Source organism: Gambusia affinis, linkage group LG08 (genome assembly GCF_019740435.1).
Source record: "Gambusia affinis linkage group LG08, SWU_Gaff_1.0, whole genome shotgun sequence".
NCBI classification, from domain to species: domain Eukaryota; kingdom Metazoa; phylum Chordata; class Actinopteri; order Cyprinodontiformes; family Poeciliidae; genus Gambusia; species Gambusia affinis.
In genome coordinates, this window is record NC_057875.1 from 16,808,049 (window position 1) to 16,824,241 (window position 16,193).

The 16,193-nt window shown below is 38.6% G+C and overlaps 1 protein-coding gene across 2 annotated transcripts in view; it reads right to left on the minus strand.

The window, feature by feature from the left end:
• Positions 1-11,733, minus strand: part of LOC122835824 (zinc finger protein 536-like) — a 36,943-nt gene extending 25,210 nt beyond the window's left edge. The window contains exon 1 of one of the 2 annotated variants that reach the window (XM_044125211.1): positions 11,230-11,733. The gene's annotated coding sequence lies outside the window, so the exon portion shown is untranslated. Of the gene's footprint in view, positions 1-7,534; positions 7,603-11,229 lie in introns of those variants that run through there. The other variant, XM_044125212.1, reaches the window with a different exon arrangement.
• Between the last annotated feature and the right edge of the window lie 4,460 nt (positions 11,734-16,193).

A 16,193-nucleotide genomic window follows, 5' to 3' on the forward strand; every position in this document is an offset into this window, starting at 1 on the left:
CAGCCCACAATCTGGGAATAGTGAAGGACACAAAATAGACACATCTAAAGAATTACAAAGTTGTCCTTCAATCACCAGAAGAACATTTTCATGATTAAAGGGCTAATGTACCAACAAGATCTTGAGAAACAGGTTGATGTGTGGTGTTATCTTTGGTCAAATTAATGACTGCAAAAAAATTCAGACAGCTACAGCTGATCCAGAAATGCTGCTGCTCGCGTTCTCACTAAAACCAGGAAGAGAGATTACATCTCCAGTTCTGGCTCCCTGTGACTAAGAAAAATGGACTTTAAAATACTTTTGTTGGTTTATGAATCACTGAATGGCTTAGTACCAAATCTATGATATTCATGCTGTTGTGCCAACCTTTCAGACCTCTCAGGTCTTCCAAAACCAGAACCAAACAAGGAGAAGTAGCATTCAGCTTCTATGCACCACAAATCTGGAACAAACTTCCAACAAAATGCAAAACAGTCAAAACTGAGTTTGTTTGTTTTTATTAAATTAAGACTAAAAACTCACTTGTTTAGAGTTGCCTTTGACTTTTCAATTTGTTTATTTTGCCAACATTATGCTTTAATTGTTTTCTGTTTTAATTTTTTAATAATGTGCAGCTCTTCTAATTGCTCTGTTGTGACAGAAATAAAATAGTCTTGCCATACATATTATGCAGTTATCAGAGCTACAGCTATTGCCATGCTCAACATTTTATATAAAATAAATGTAGTTTAAGAATATATCAATTCTGTTTCACTTGGTTATACATATGATGGGACATAGAGACCTAATTCCCTGAGGCCCTCTTCAAAATTAAAATAAATAAACAGAAAATAAATAAGAAAACATTGCTATGAAAATAGGTGTGTGTTTATCTTTAGTCTGCGCTATAATTAAAATGTGCAAAGCAATTTGAACTGTAACAAAGAGGCTAGATGACGACCCAAACCTATGTTGCCAACACACAAAGTGAGCATAAGGGTAAAGAGAATCAAGACATCTCCAAAACTTACTATTAGAGGACTGCAGCAAAAAAGCTGCAGCTTGAAGTTCATAGACGAACAACCGGAAGTTATCCATATGCTAGCAAGCTGTGTGCTAAGTGGTCAGATCCACAGCAGAAGCAACGTTATCACATTTAGAAATGTAGCACTTTCTAAATGTGTCTACAAGTAAATATAGTATTTAATTTTAATATTTTTGCTTTTAACAAAGTCACCTAACAATATAACTGAAGCATTTTTATTTTTACTTTCATTTTGAAGTCAGTCTGAATGCTAGGGAATTTCTAGTTAGTAACACAAGACTTTCTGTTTTCCTGCAGTTAAAATATGACTTAAGCCTTTGTTCTTTTTTTTTGAGCCACTTGCTCCAAAGCATAGTAAAGAAAAAAATCTCCTGAGGCCATGTGCTTTGGTCAGAAGAGGAAGATTAAGCTTTTTGACAGCAAACATCCCAGGTGACTATGGCATGAAATAAAAAAATGTGTGGAAAAGTACCTTGTGTATGGTGGAGAGACTGTAATGCTGTGGGCCTGTTTTCTTTTTCCTTCTGAATCTTGTTATACTGTATGGTATTATGAACCTTTTGAAATACCAGAATATTTTAAATAGATATCTGGTGGCAGTACCTAGATAACTAAAAATAGGCCATATGGTCAGATTCATCAGATTCTGACTCTACCTTCTTCAGTGGCTGAAGAAGGTAAAAATGGAGGTAAAAATGGGTATATCCTGAGGATAAACAGCAAATCTAGATATTTGTTGTTTATTACTCTGTTTTACAACAGAGTGAAACATTTCTTAATGTAAGGCTTCTTCCTCAATAAATAAATGTATTCAGAGTCCATGTGGTATTTTTCAAAATAAAATGATGCTGCAGCAATGAGAGATGTGTGACAATGAAATACATTCCTAGGATGGGGCCAATGATTGTAGTGGATGCCATATGCCACAGCTTTAAATACATGCATGTAAATGCATGATTTCTGCATGAGATAAGTGGAGTTACTCAAACAGGAGTTCAGAAAATTTAAACAACGTTCTGATGTGTAGGTCAGTTTAAAGTTGTAAACATTGCCTGTGCCACCCGAACCTGACAGAAAAGCTGGGCATGACATTGATATTGAAGCGGTTTGATGCCGAGCATATCTGTTGATGTCTTACATTGTTTCTGCTGTGGGCCTTCCTACCTCAAAATGACAAGTTCTGGTCAAAATTCCTGGAATTCAGTGACTTTGCAGGCTACAAAGGGCGATTGTCTAAATATTACAAAGCAGGATCATGTGCGGAAAGTAAAGGCCCGATGCCATGCTTTATGCCCCCCTTCATCTCACTTCAACCCACGCGTCCACCCACCAAAGTAGCAAGCCAATCATCACATGGACTGCCCTGTCAGGGGGATGAAGAGCCAGAACAAGGAAGAGGGCAGTGGTAACACAGCTGCCCGGCATGACCCGCGCAAAAGATAGCGCCCATATACTTTCTGACAGCCAGATTAATGAAACCCTATAGGAGCTCCTCTGTAGGCCTCCCAAAAGCCTGACGGAGACAGAATAGTCTAACCAGCACCATTCATTACTGCGGGTATACAGAGCACAGAAAGAGCACACACAGCACTGACAAACTAGCTCCTTGTGAGTAATAGCTAAAGAACTCATAAAGGAATACATACACATTTGTTGTGGATGCAGTAAATCTATGCCACTCCTTTTACGACTATCAAAAATCTGGCTTGTGCCCTGTAAAAATAAATCAGGCGTGCATGTGGTGCAGCGATGATGTGCAGTTATTTGGGAGTCAGCTATTTCATATGTTCAGTGAAAAGAGGCTTTCGATTAATTTTGTTTGTCTCCCTCTCTCTCAGTTATGCAGATTAGCGGCATTGAACGCATGGCAAAGAGAGAACAAGTTCCTTAAAGATACAGGATAGTATTTTAGTAACTCGGATGGAAATAAATAGCAGGTTTGTAAGAAGGCCACCAGCTGAGCCTCTACAAATAGATAAAAAAGTATGCTTTTAAAGCAACAGTCCAAACATTTTCTTGAGTTAGTTTCTGTAGTTTTCCATCCATCCATCCATTTTCTGTTCACCCTTGTCCCGTAGAGGGACCGGGAGGGGTGCTGGTGTCTGTCTCCAGCGAATGTTCTAGGCGAGAGACGGGGTTCACCCTGGACAGGTTGCCAGTTTGTCACAGGGCAACACAGAGACAGACAGGACACACAACCATGCACACACATACACACTCACACCTAAGGAGAATTTAGAGAGACCAATTAACCTGAAAGTCATGTTTTTTGGATTATGGGAGGAAGCCGGAGAACCCGGAGAGAACCCATGAATGCACAGGGAGAACATGCAAACTCCATCCAGAAAGATCCCCGGCCGGGAATCAAACCCAGGACCTTCTTGCTGCAAGGCAACAGCTCTACCAACTGCTCCACTGTGCAGCCCTGTTGAAAGGGTTTATAAATTTATCATCTTTCCTGCAATAAGTAATTCTTTTATCATTTCCATATATTGTAAGTCCTGATTGGGTTTTCCTGAAGGCTAATGCTAACCGCTAGTCAGGGGGCGAAGACATTTCAAAAACCTCATTGTGGTTTATTTGAACTTTTTTTGAACATTTAAAACTTTCTTCCTTTTCATTTTACCATTTTTATACAGACCCCAAAGCTAATTTAAGGAGCCAGAAGGCAGTGCACCATGAGTAACCTACCAATGTAAAAATATATTAGGAACCAAGTTTACTAAGTGTTTCCAGTCAGAGTGAATGACAAATTAAAAAGTAAGGGAATAGAAAAACTAATAGATGCATTCTGATGCCTATCTCAACTGTAGTTAAAGCTACAGTAGCATGTGTATTGGATCAGACCGCACAGGTCAGAGTTGTCATTAGAGTTAATTAGAGTTGTCAGCAGTTCACCACTTTTTATTTCTCTTGTACCAATTTTTATCTTGCCCATTGTGACCCAGCAACATTCCCTAAAAGCTGCAGTTTTGAAGATGAGGACAAAATGTCCACCTGCTGCTTAACATATCCACCCTGAGAGGTGGGGAAGGGAAAAGGTCATCGGGGGTTTTCACTTCACTTGTCATGATGTTACACTGATTGTTGCACTCAGATATAACGTAAGTATTATGTTGAGTTGGTTCATATTTAAGCTAAACACCAGAAAAAACTATGTACAAAAATTTGAACTGTACTCATTTTAGTTTTTGTTATTTGGCTGTTTAAATGAATGATGAAGAATTTTCTGTTTGATACCCAGACCCAGAGGATTATCTTACTCTATAAAAGAGGTATTTTGGATCTCATCATTGTTAATAATAACCTCTGACTTGCCTATAAAATCTGTAAAGAGTAAAAAAATGCCACTTCAATTACAAGGACTAATCAGTTGCAGCAGTGTGGGGAAAATCTGCTTTGCTTCAAGTGCAAATTTGGTGATGTGCTATGCTATGCTCAGAAGAGGCCAAACCATCCAGCCACTCTGGCACTTGCATTTCTCACTGAAAAGAATATTCAGCTGTTTTTAGGCTGCAACTTTGTAAAGCATTTATATGCCTTGATTCTGCTAACTGGCCAACCACTAATCCTGAAGTATCAATTTCAATCTTTGAAGAGTCAGAATGTCACAAATGCAAGTTATGGGACACTGAATATGTTGAAATAAGACAGCCACAAGCAAACTAAAAAACACACGCAATATAGTATTATAGATCAGTCTGTAAGCACTGCATGTTAGATGTTAACTCTGCATTAAAAGCACTAATCTGTCTTTCTCAGTAGCTGTCACACACATTAAGGCAAACCAGTTTCTCATGAAGCGCATGCAAAGACGCCAACTCTAACACAATATATTTCTCCCAAACACACATACACATGCACGCGCACGCACACTGGCACATGCACGTAGAATGTATTTTAAATCACTAATGTGTAAACAGTTGCTCATGTTTGCACAGACCACCTGTTCTTTCTGGACACAAACAAAGGTCTGGCGTATGACGGGGCGAATTAACAGTGTGGGGTGCATAGGGGATGCCTTGCACAAGAGAAGCCTATCCACATGGTGTAGGCTGGATCAGATGGTTGGGCCCCGTGTGACGGAAGCCGCCTCCAATGTAAACTCACACAGATCCCTTCAGTCTGCAACATACTGATATGTTTTGCCTTTCCGACAAGTACAACCTCCCCTGACGAAAGAGAGGCAAACTCTTGTTGCTATACCATTTAATTCAACAGGATTCCTAACAGCGAGGAGATAATCTCGTTTTTACATCCGTGCTTTACATCAGCCAATATTTGAGATCGAGGAAGGAGTTGAGGAGAAACTCGATCCACTTTGAGTTGCGAAAGCACTTGAAGGCACTAAAAACAAAAGTCATTAAACGAGTCATCACAAAATCACAGCAGGGCTCTGGTAATGCCACTTACAGTAGCTCATTAAGCTATGGCATCCACAGGAAAAAACTGACAAACAAAGAGCATAATCCAAGGCACATTAACTGGGCTGATAATTCAATGAACTCTCATTTGGCAGCCATCTTGGCCTTGTGATGGTCTTTTTTTTTTTTCCTCTGTAGCAGAGCACCGACCCCTTATGAATTTCCTAACTTTCTCTCCCTTCCTCTCTCTCGCTCTATCACACACGCACACAAACACCCCAACACACATTTATACACGCTCTCTGTCTCTCTAAAACAACAAAACATCCACCATTAGACAACGGGGTACCAGCGTAATTAGAAAATGACTTCCTTTGCAATCCTAGCTAAGTAGTTTACACACTGTAATTACAGGGACAAAATCATCTTTTCATCATTTCACTGATTGAGCTCATCAACCCAGTGGGATCCCAGGACTGTGCTCAGGCAACATCTGGGCTAAGAGAATTAGCCCTTAGTTTAGCGGGCCTTTCGCAGTGGCAGGCGAAGCGGCGTGAACACCGGACATGGCGTTTCTGGAGCTCGTCTCCAATTTTCCCCCTGTGTTGATCACAAGCTCAATCAAACTGCTGTTTATGGTTTATTGGCTTTCAAGTAAATAACCAGAGGTGCATTTATTTTCCAAAGACTATATGATTAATAAAAGCAGAAAAACAGCCAAAATAATGAATTTTTAAAAACCCAGCTCAAGAGAACCTCTTTAACTTTCACAAAGGGAACATCTGGGTCACCTGATATTGACATGACACAGATTAGACAACAGGATTTCTCCAACTGCTGAAGCTCAACCTTGCATTTTTTGAGGAAAAAAAATGACCATCTACAAATCATTAAGGATGCTAATATAGACGCTGAAACTAAATCAAACTGTGTTGATAACTGATTCCTATGCATGTTTGCCAGTCATGATTGCCATATTTGGGTTGCTTTATCGAGTGATGATGCATGTCAGTGCATACTACTGTCATACTACAATGCACCCTGCTCTTTATGTTATTGGTACTGACAAATCAAATCAAATTTTCAGTTTGCCATGGTTCTATTCACTAACTGCTTTCCCACATCATCTATTGCCACAATTATCTAAAAACCCATGCAATGTTCTTACCCATGACACAGGTGGTTGCATAGCATTCAACTAAGTAGCTCTTATAGAGAATTTAAACAGAATAAAAACACAAATCATCGATATATTGACAATACTCCATCCTTTAAGGTTACAGTTAAATTTAAACTCCTGTGTTTTAAGGGTGCATGTTGTCCACACAAAAGCAATTAAATGACAAAAAAAAAAAAAATCTAAACCCTTTTGCTGTATAAATACTATACAAATCAGAAGTTTGACTAATTTTAAGGCAGAACTGGACTAATAGGTTGAAAAGAAAAAAAAACAGGTGTGGGAAGAATTGCAGGAGGTATATTCTGGCAGCAAGAGAGCAAGGTTTTCAAGGTTTTCAAGGTTTTCAGCCTCCATTTCAGGAAGGCTGAAAAGATGACAGCCAAGATGCTCTGTTTTATCTTTTTTAGTGTTTAACCTCGGTCATAAAACACTCTGGAGTTGAAAATGTTGGCGGACTATTGAAAATCCCAGACTGAAGATAAGAATCTGAGCGCTCAAGCTAAAACACTCGGAGGCTACTGGTTTTTTAATATTAGTCATGCTAATAGCTAATATGGCATCTTCAAATTTCAGCTTGTAATTATTTTGTTTCAAAATACCAAGCCACGTTTTTATGGTGGCTGATTTCTTACAGACATGCCATGATCGCTGTTGCCCCTGATGTAAACTACAAGGTTTTTTTCAATGCTTATATTTCATACAGGTTAAAAATGTAAAGCAAAATGTTAAAACAGAGAGAAACACTGACTGTAGCATTCTGCTTGTGGCAAACTGCATGCAACACAAGGTTGATTGAACTAATCCAACAGAATACAAAGAACAGTTGTAGCACTGTAACCATATCTGTTTCCCATGCTTCCAAAAAATCCCATATCAAAACTTCCACTGCCTTCCAGATCACTGCCAAAGCTCTGAAGAGTGACCTTGTAGCACACACAAAAACACATCTTTTCATGGGAAGCTTACTGTAATTCTCTGCGTTTTCCCAAGCCTTGACTTTCTAACAAACACATGTGGTCCAGGAGTTGAAGGTGAAGTGCTTTCGCTCGTCTCTGTCCTGCAGAAAGGGCTCCGACTGCCTCTGTGTGTTGGCAACAGAGGCAAGTGTTTAATGTGGCAGCTGTTAGCCTCGTGGATTTTCACTAATCACTCTCTCCTGATTACTCTGATGAGTGTATGATGCTCTTAAATAATCAACCCGCAATGAAAAAAAAAAGAAAAATAATTATCATCATCTCCCTAAGTAGTGCAGCTGCACCCGCCTGCAATAATTACAACTAGAACAGGGCGCCTTCTCTCGTCACTTACAACCACTTATTATTAGAGATAACGCTAATTGGTGCAGTGGTGGGCGACAATTCTTCATGGGGTTCATCATAAAAAGCCAAACCTTAAAAGTTATGGCACATTAGAGGTCTTAAAGCCAAGGTGCGGTATTAAACGCGGCATGCTGAGACACGGCGATAATCTGAGTCAGGGGAGTAGTAGACGTCCTATCAGTAGCCCCCTGGTTTCTTTCGCTGCCTTGCCCTCGCTCCACCCTTCCCCCCACGCCTGGTATCAGCCTGGCAGACACAATTAACATTTTCATAAAAACAATTCCCGGCCTCCAATAGTCCAATGTAATTTGTTTTCCATCTCTGTTCATTAATCATTGTTTAAATCGGTGAGCCATCCCCTCCACTCTGCCATCTGCACTCAGCTGTGTTACAGATATGACACCTTCCCCCTTAATGGGAGCTGACAGCCAAGAGAGGAGGCCTGTGGAAAATAGCTTCCTGCATGTGCACTTCCACCTCACATACTGCCAGCAGGTGAGAGAGGGGTATTTAATGGGTTCTGATTAATCTCACAGGCAAACAACGCTACATCACAACATTAGAAGCACGCAGCATCACATTCTATATGTGCAAGCCGGAGTGAGTGGATCAAAAACTTGTGCAGGGATGCAATAGGAGTGGCTCAGAGCTTTAGTCGAACTTAAAGTCTGTGTTTTTCCCTCTTCTGGTTAAATTAGTGCAACGTTCCTACAATATGCTATTGTTTTCCTGGAATTGGGAGCAAGGTTATTAATTATTCACTGTTGTGTTCTCATATGAGGGGGCTATGCTTTTCACTGTATTGCCTCATAGCTCAAATACTTAGGGCCATGGTTCTCGGGCAAATTTCATGAGGCAACATTACGGCGATATTATTATCACAGAGCATACACTTAGGAGATTAAAAGTTTCCTGAAGAGTTCGAATGACTGGAAACTTTCTGACTTTTCTCTGATGCGATCTCAAAGTTCTGGGATTTCCATGTTGGAAAGAGACATCACATAACTTTTGAATTTTTTTTTTTTTTTTTCAAAATGATTTTTAAGCCTAAAGTCTAAACAGCTTAGGCATTGTTGCGGGGAGAAAATCCTTCACAGTGTGGTAGTTAGAGGGTGCCAAAAAGTTCATCTGGCCTGTTGATTTTACCGCGGATTACAGATATTCAAATCATGTGCCTCATGTTCAAACAAGTGCTTCTATCTGGGAAGGAAGTTGCCAAACAAGAGCTTTGTCATGTAATCTGTCTGAATTTACAGCAGCATAATGAGGAAACAGGCTGCAGCGTTACTTTTAATACTGTTTCATCCAATCAAACTCTGTTCATCTCCTATTAGATATTTATGTGAGATTGTTTTAGGACTTATTTTTTCAGTTTTTTCAAAGTATTTCACCTGAGCACAAACTGATCTGTTAAAATGTGACAGTGGGTGCCAACCCTAGACTAAAGCAAAGTTTGCAAGTGTTAATGGGACTCAGTTGGCCTGTGTGTGTGTGTGTGTGAGGGGGTGGAGAGGCAAAGGGATGGAGAGGTAGCAGAACTTTAACTTACACAGGACAGGTTAAGGCACCACTTGTGTACAGATTAGGGAACATTTAATGCAGACAGCACAAAATCAGAATGAATATTATTGATAAAGAGATTGCATTCATGTGTGGTTACATATAAAATATTATGTAAGTAAGCTAAAGTCAGGTGATCATAAAATACCAATTGGTAAAATTGAATTTTTATGCTAACTGAATAATTTCTGTTGGCTGTGTCAGAGACAGATCAACAAGTAATAGTGCTGTTGTATCTGGTCACAATTTCAAAGAAGCAACTTTTTTCTTCTTTTTTTTTTTTTTCTTTAGTGGGGAGCTGTTCCTAACAAGGACAGCAGCGGCAGTAGCATCATCAGTAAATGATGTGTATATTCAAAGCTGAATATTTCATGTTGATTGATCGCACTGACTGCCACCCACCTGCTCCTCCTCCTGTCCCACCGGAGCTGGCATGAGGAGAATTCAGTAATTGAGAAGAGCAGAGCATGGTCTCTCTTTGCTCACATATGACAGATGGGGCATCATCGCTTCAAAGGAGAGCATTTGGAAACAGGAGGAAGGGGGGCGCAGAGGGGTGAGGTGAAGAAGGGCGAGGGTAGCTTTGAAAGTAGCTGTGCCACTCTGTACAGGTGAAGGCTTAAAGAAAAAAAAAGGTTACCTTTCCTCTATTAAACTAAGTGCGATGGGAATCAAAGATCTATAATTAAAGATACAAACTGAAAGTTAAAGGTAGTTTATAAATACTCATATATATATACACCTTGCATCATTATTCTCAGCCACAGCCATTGTAGCAAACTTGATCTGAAATGAACAGAACCCTGGGCAATCCTCTTCCTCCGAACACCAAACACAATCTAAGGTGATCCTAACATCAAAACAGCATTGAAAATGATTTCCTTTTGGGGCGGTGTGTGTCATGGTGGTAGAGTGGACACGCTATAAAGAAACCTCAGGACGCTTCCTTAAAATCTTTGGCTTTTTCCCGTCAATAAATGCTGTCAATGCCAGGGAGAATATTTAAACTAATTGCTTCCTTTCTGTGTTTTAACAAATAAAACAAAATAAACTCTCAATGTGTGTTTCAAAGAATGTTTGCATTGTGTCGAATATTTCAGCTTAAGTTTGATCAGTCAAAAGATTCTTGACTTTGAACTAAAGTTACTGATTTTATTTAATCAACCATCAAATCAAAGCTCCAAGCCAGATAGCAACATTGGCTCTTATATTTTTTTTATGCTGGGGTCATTCATTCCCCATTAATGGAGCATGCAAATAAATGAGCATTGGTTAAATTATTTGTACATCTGACAGTTTACTTTTCTTTAAAAAACATTTTAGGTGCCCCGACCACCCCAAAGCTGTCTTGCTCTGGGCAGTGAGCCATAGTCCAAAGTAATTTAAAAAAAAATAAAATAAACCGCCAATGGACACAACTTCATATGGACATATCATTTTTAAAGAACTGACAGTAATACAGCAAGACCAAAGCTTAACGAAGTGTAAAATGGATGATGACAAGCGGTCACAAATTATCCAACTATCCAGAAATAAACACTGAAGAAATGCACACTTGCTGTTTCTTCACCTTCTTCGAATCTTGACTGATGAGGATAACTTCTGCTGAATGCCTCGATCACCTCTCAACCTCTTCGCCATTACTTGCGTCTCATGATCAATAGAAAACCCTACATAGACATCTCTGTGAAACGCGTGTCTGTCAGAATCCGTCTCCTCAGAAACTTTTCACAGATAACTTCAGTAAAATTTTACACAAGGAGAGCAGAGATTCCCCCTTACCTGGCCGGTTCGGCGAGGCGCAGCGGAGGACGCGATGTGACGGATGGAGTTCAGTGGAGAGTGATGTGGAACAGGATCACTGACTGCTGACTGACGGACTGAACGCTTTCGCTCGCTTTATCATAAACGCCCAGCGAACGGTAGGACGCTGATTTCCCCCCTTTCGAAGTGTGGATTCTTCTACAACGAGGCAGGTTTTTAAAAAACCGCTAAACACCGGGCGAAGCCAACTGTGCGCTTTGCTGTGCACTATTTTCAAGTGAAGAAAAGAGAAAATGAAATCTTTTTTTTTTTTTTTTTTTTTTTGTAAAATGACTCGGGATACTTCGACATGTCCCGAAGCCGTATGTCTCCCTCATCTGGCCGCTGGTATGTAAGTGTAACAGATTGTCTGGCACCGTGCGTAAAATGTGCACTGGCGTCTCCAGGACGCAGACTTCAACAACCCTCTCCCCGATAAGCAGGTATTTGGATGCATTACATCGTATTATGCATGTCGCATTTGTTATGGGGACTATCTGGAACACCAGTAGTTTACATTTGAGAAGTTCCGTGAAAGCAGGACTATCATTTTACAAGGTTTTGATTTGAACGGTTTGATCCTTTGTTTTGTTCACCGCTATTTTGTTGAAATTACTGTTTCTCTCTTTGCTTTTCCAAATTGTTGCCATAGAAGGGCTTATAACAGAGTGCTTAAACATGTTACTTGGATAATGGCTCGCTTAGGGAGGTTTAATTGGATGCTAGTAACATCCATCACACTTCTAGCAACCATCTGACCTTCACTGGAGATTTTGCCCCTCAAGACATCGAGTATTATCAGTCATCTTGTTTGTAATAGGTGAATGCACTGCAGATATGTTCCTTTAAGAAACATTAAATAAAACCCAAATGAAGAAGTAGGTACTGTATGTAAAAACAGCAACAGGTTGTTGTTGTTTTCAGTAAAAAAAAAAAAAAAAAAAAAAAGTATACTAATGATTTTTCTTTTGTTTTTTTTTCAGTCAATACACAGAGATGGCATGGTATTCAACCCTCTTGAATCAGTTCACATCTCAAAGTCTATGATTTGTCTTCGTTAGTTTTGCACAATTAGACTAAAATTTCTCTGCTTTGTTGTTTCCAAAATAGCTCAGCTTTAGAAAGATTTCAAAGAGATCATCAGAAAAGTTCCACTTTTGCTGCAGATTTTAAACATCCTAAACTATTACGGTACATTACCACTCTGGCTGTATGTCTAATGTCACTGTCCTGCTGGAAGGTCACCTTGTAGCCCAGACTCAAAACTTTAGCTGGCTCTTACAAATTTTCTTTCTGGATCAAAGCTGTAATTTCATCAGCTTTGATCAGAAAATAATTCCACAACAAGATACAACCACCACCATGTTTCATGTTGTGTTTTGTGTGATGTGCATTGCTTTGCTGAGACCAAAAGCTCATCTGATAAGACCATCTTCTTTCACATGTTTTGCATGTCTTGTGGCAAACTGCAAACAGGTCTTGTAGCATCAAAGTCACCGTTAGTTTTGCTACCTCTTCATAAAGCCTAGACTTGTGGATTGAATGACTAATAATTGTCCTGCCAAAAGAATCTGCCATCTAAGCTATGGGTCTCTGCTAGAGTTAATATTGACCTCTTGGCTACTTCTGAATAATTTTCTCTTTCCCTGGCTAGATGGGGGTCCATTTAACCTCTCTACAACTTCATTTTGGATGGAATGGATGTTTGTTCACTGTTCAGCATGATGAAGGTTTTGTGCTGATGGACCTCTCTTTTTTTTAAAAAAGATCCTGGGAACCTTATTAGGTTGAGTGGCATCATGGACTATTTAAAGTATCCAGACAGTTTAAATATACAATCCTTTGCTGGCAACCTGAATTTTTATTCATCTATTTTTGTTACAGTATGATTATCGGACACATATTGCCAAATCATGGCAGAAAGGAATCTCCAGACACTATTTTATTTTATTTTATTTTTAAAGAAGTTGCTTAAAATGTGAAAGTTGTTGATGTCAATGTAGTAAAGCAGATATACCGTACTGGCTGCTGTTTAATCCTTTCTTTTATCATTTGGAGTCTTTTGCAACTCTTCACCTCGCCTCGCTCAGGCCTGAACACCTGTCTGGACAACAATTCCTGCTTGAGACCTTCATCAAACAACTCTTAAAATCCCCTCTTAATCCCAGCAATGCAGATCTCCGGAGTGTTCTCTCTCATTACTAAGTTTGCATCCTAGATTTCTTTGAAATGTAGTTCCACCGCACTCTGGCATATACCTTTGCAGCTTAACCTACATAAGTCCATTGATCTGTGTCTTACCAGCACAACGCTACTATGTTAAGCATTGCCTAATCTGCCTCATGCTACCTGGATTTTCATATTGGAGAAATAATCCTAATGAAAGGTGCAGGAGGTGGGGAGTCACCTTAAGACCTGTTTAAAAGCTTCTTATCACAGAACTGCAGTATTTTTTTGTTACTATAAAGGAAGTGATAGCCCATTAAATCTTAATCCGTAGCTTTAATTAAAGGGAGACATTGGTATACATCATTTGGCCCGCTAATGTTTAAAGTTATAGAAAAATGACAACTAGGTGTCTCACTTTGAATAAAACAAGAATACAATAAACAATAAAGTCCAGGCTTTATTTGTACATGCCATTCTTCATGAACTACTTCAGCACATTAGTTAGAAATGTGGAAGAAGTCAAAAGAGTCGGAAGTTGATGCGTAATCTTGAAAAACGTCTTGAAGCTACGTGATAACTAAGGCATTTTAAAACTCAACTCAGGTAAAGATGATAACATAAAGTGTTACATTAACATCAAACACAATGACAACTCCTTTTCATGACTTCAGAATAAACAAAAAAAAAAGAAAAGAAAAGCTTTGTGGGGGGTAATTCATGACAATTGAGGCCATATATCATGACCTCAATTGTCATGATATATGGTTTCGGTGTGCAGAAAAAGCTTGATGGTTCACAGTTTCTTTATTACAACATCTAAGAGAAAGAACAAAGCTCTTTGGGTGAATCAAATTTAAAGGCAAATCCATTCAAAAGGTTGTAAAACAATCAGCAAACATCTTTTTATTTGATCAGTTATGTGACGTAATTAAGAAACTTTCACAATCGCAGAATTGTTTGGAAACATCAGAGTAAACTCGCTGAGACTACTTTGGTGCAGATAAAGAAACACCAGAGTGGAGATCTAACGAGCTTTCATGCTGACTTGTAGCAATCCGAAGTGATTTTTATCTTGCAAAAAAAGCTGCACTCTCAACCAAATGACTCAAGACATGACACCTAATGGAATACATATATAGGCAAAAAGCAACAAGAATCTGCCTCATAAACTGGGCACAAAAATTGTATGATCCACAGACTGGCTTATTTCTTCAAAATAAGGCAGCCTCTTATTTTGAAGAAATAATACAGTCAGACTGCAGGCTTTGCTTTGTCTGAGTGAATTAATCCGCCATATACAATCTGCATCATTCCTGGGTCAAAAAGAAATAAAAAAATATGTCTGGCCAGCAGGGAATCATATTAAAGCTATCATGACATAAATCTGAAACTGTAAAACTACATTTTTTGGCCTCTCTTGACAGAATATTACAGTAAAAGTTCTGTGCTGTCAAGATTCAATATTTTATTAACGTTTAAAAGTACAGTGTCCAGATTACACCGTAAATCCTGTTTTACCGAGTGAACCGTAAATCTGCAAAATTTCAAATACGTTTAAAAATAATAATAATAATTTGTCTTTTGTAATAGTCATAAAAAATATAAAACAATAATTTTGCATTCACTTCTGAAATCTATTTGAGATCAGCTTTTTTCTCTAAAACATGAAAACATGAGTCTTTCTTACTATTGCTCATGCAAAGTAACAAAATGGAGACCTTTTGGTTTTTTCAAAGAATTAAACTCACCCACCATAACTATTCATACAACTTTACAAACATTTTTTCTTTTTTTTTTATCATTTCTGGAAACTAAAGTAAAAATATATCAAAATGTAAAAAGAGATCAAGCAAAGTAGCATAAATGAGCTTGTTGTGTGAGACCTCAGGTGTGTTGCCCTTACCTTAACATTCTGGGGGATGAGATGCATGAGATGATCTGTTCTGGGCGACTATTTCTGTGTTGATTTGGACTAACGGTTCCAATCACTGTCCTGGTGAAAGGCATAATGACGACCCATTTGAAGTTTTTTTTTTTTTTTTTGGCAGACATCTCCTTGTATTTCATTGATTGCCTGACAACTTTCACTCCAACTTTAGAGTTTATTTTCTGTCAAAAGCGCAACAATTCTACACCTTTCTGGTCTTTCCTGCAAGAAATTTGTCCATTTCTCATGTCACATTTATGCTCAATGGAAACAGGAAGTCAAGGGTAAAACAATCCGAAATGCCTATGCAATGGATTTAATTAAAAGTAAAAATTAATGAAAGAAAAGTTGCATTTGTCTTATAGGAACTTGTTGTATCTTCAACTTATCCAAAGTAGCTATAAGGAGAGTGAATAAATGTGATAAGCTTTGTAAACAGACTTAGCATTTTCTCTCACTAAATTAATGTACTCCAGTACTTATGGGTGGGTTTGTATGAATGCCAGCAACAGACTAGCTCATAATTTCCTCTGGAGTAACAAAGTACCACCTAACCTTAAAAGGTTAGATTTCTCTAAAATGTGCAACATTCTGCTGATGCAGTAAAAAAAAAAAAATAATAATAATAATGTATTTGGAACGCAGTAGCCATCCAAGATTTATGGTTAAAATCAAGAGTAACTATTAATAAATCTGCATTAGATTCTACGCTATCCATGTCTATAACCGCTGTAAAACAGCTGAAAAACTGACTTCCCTTTAAATCTCAACTTAAAACCCACCTGTTCAGAGTTGTGTTTGATCAATTGCGAATTTAACGATGGCACTTGACTTCATGTAATGTTTT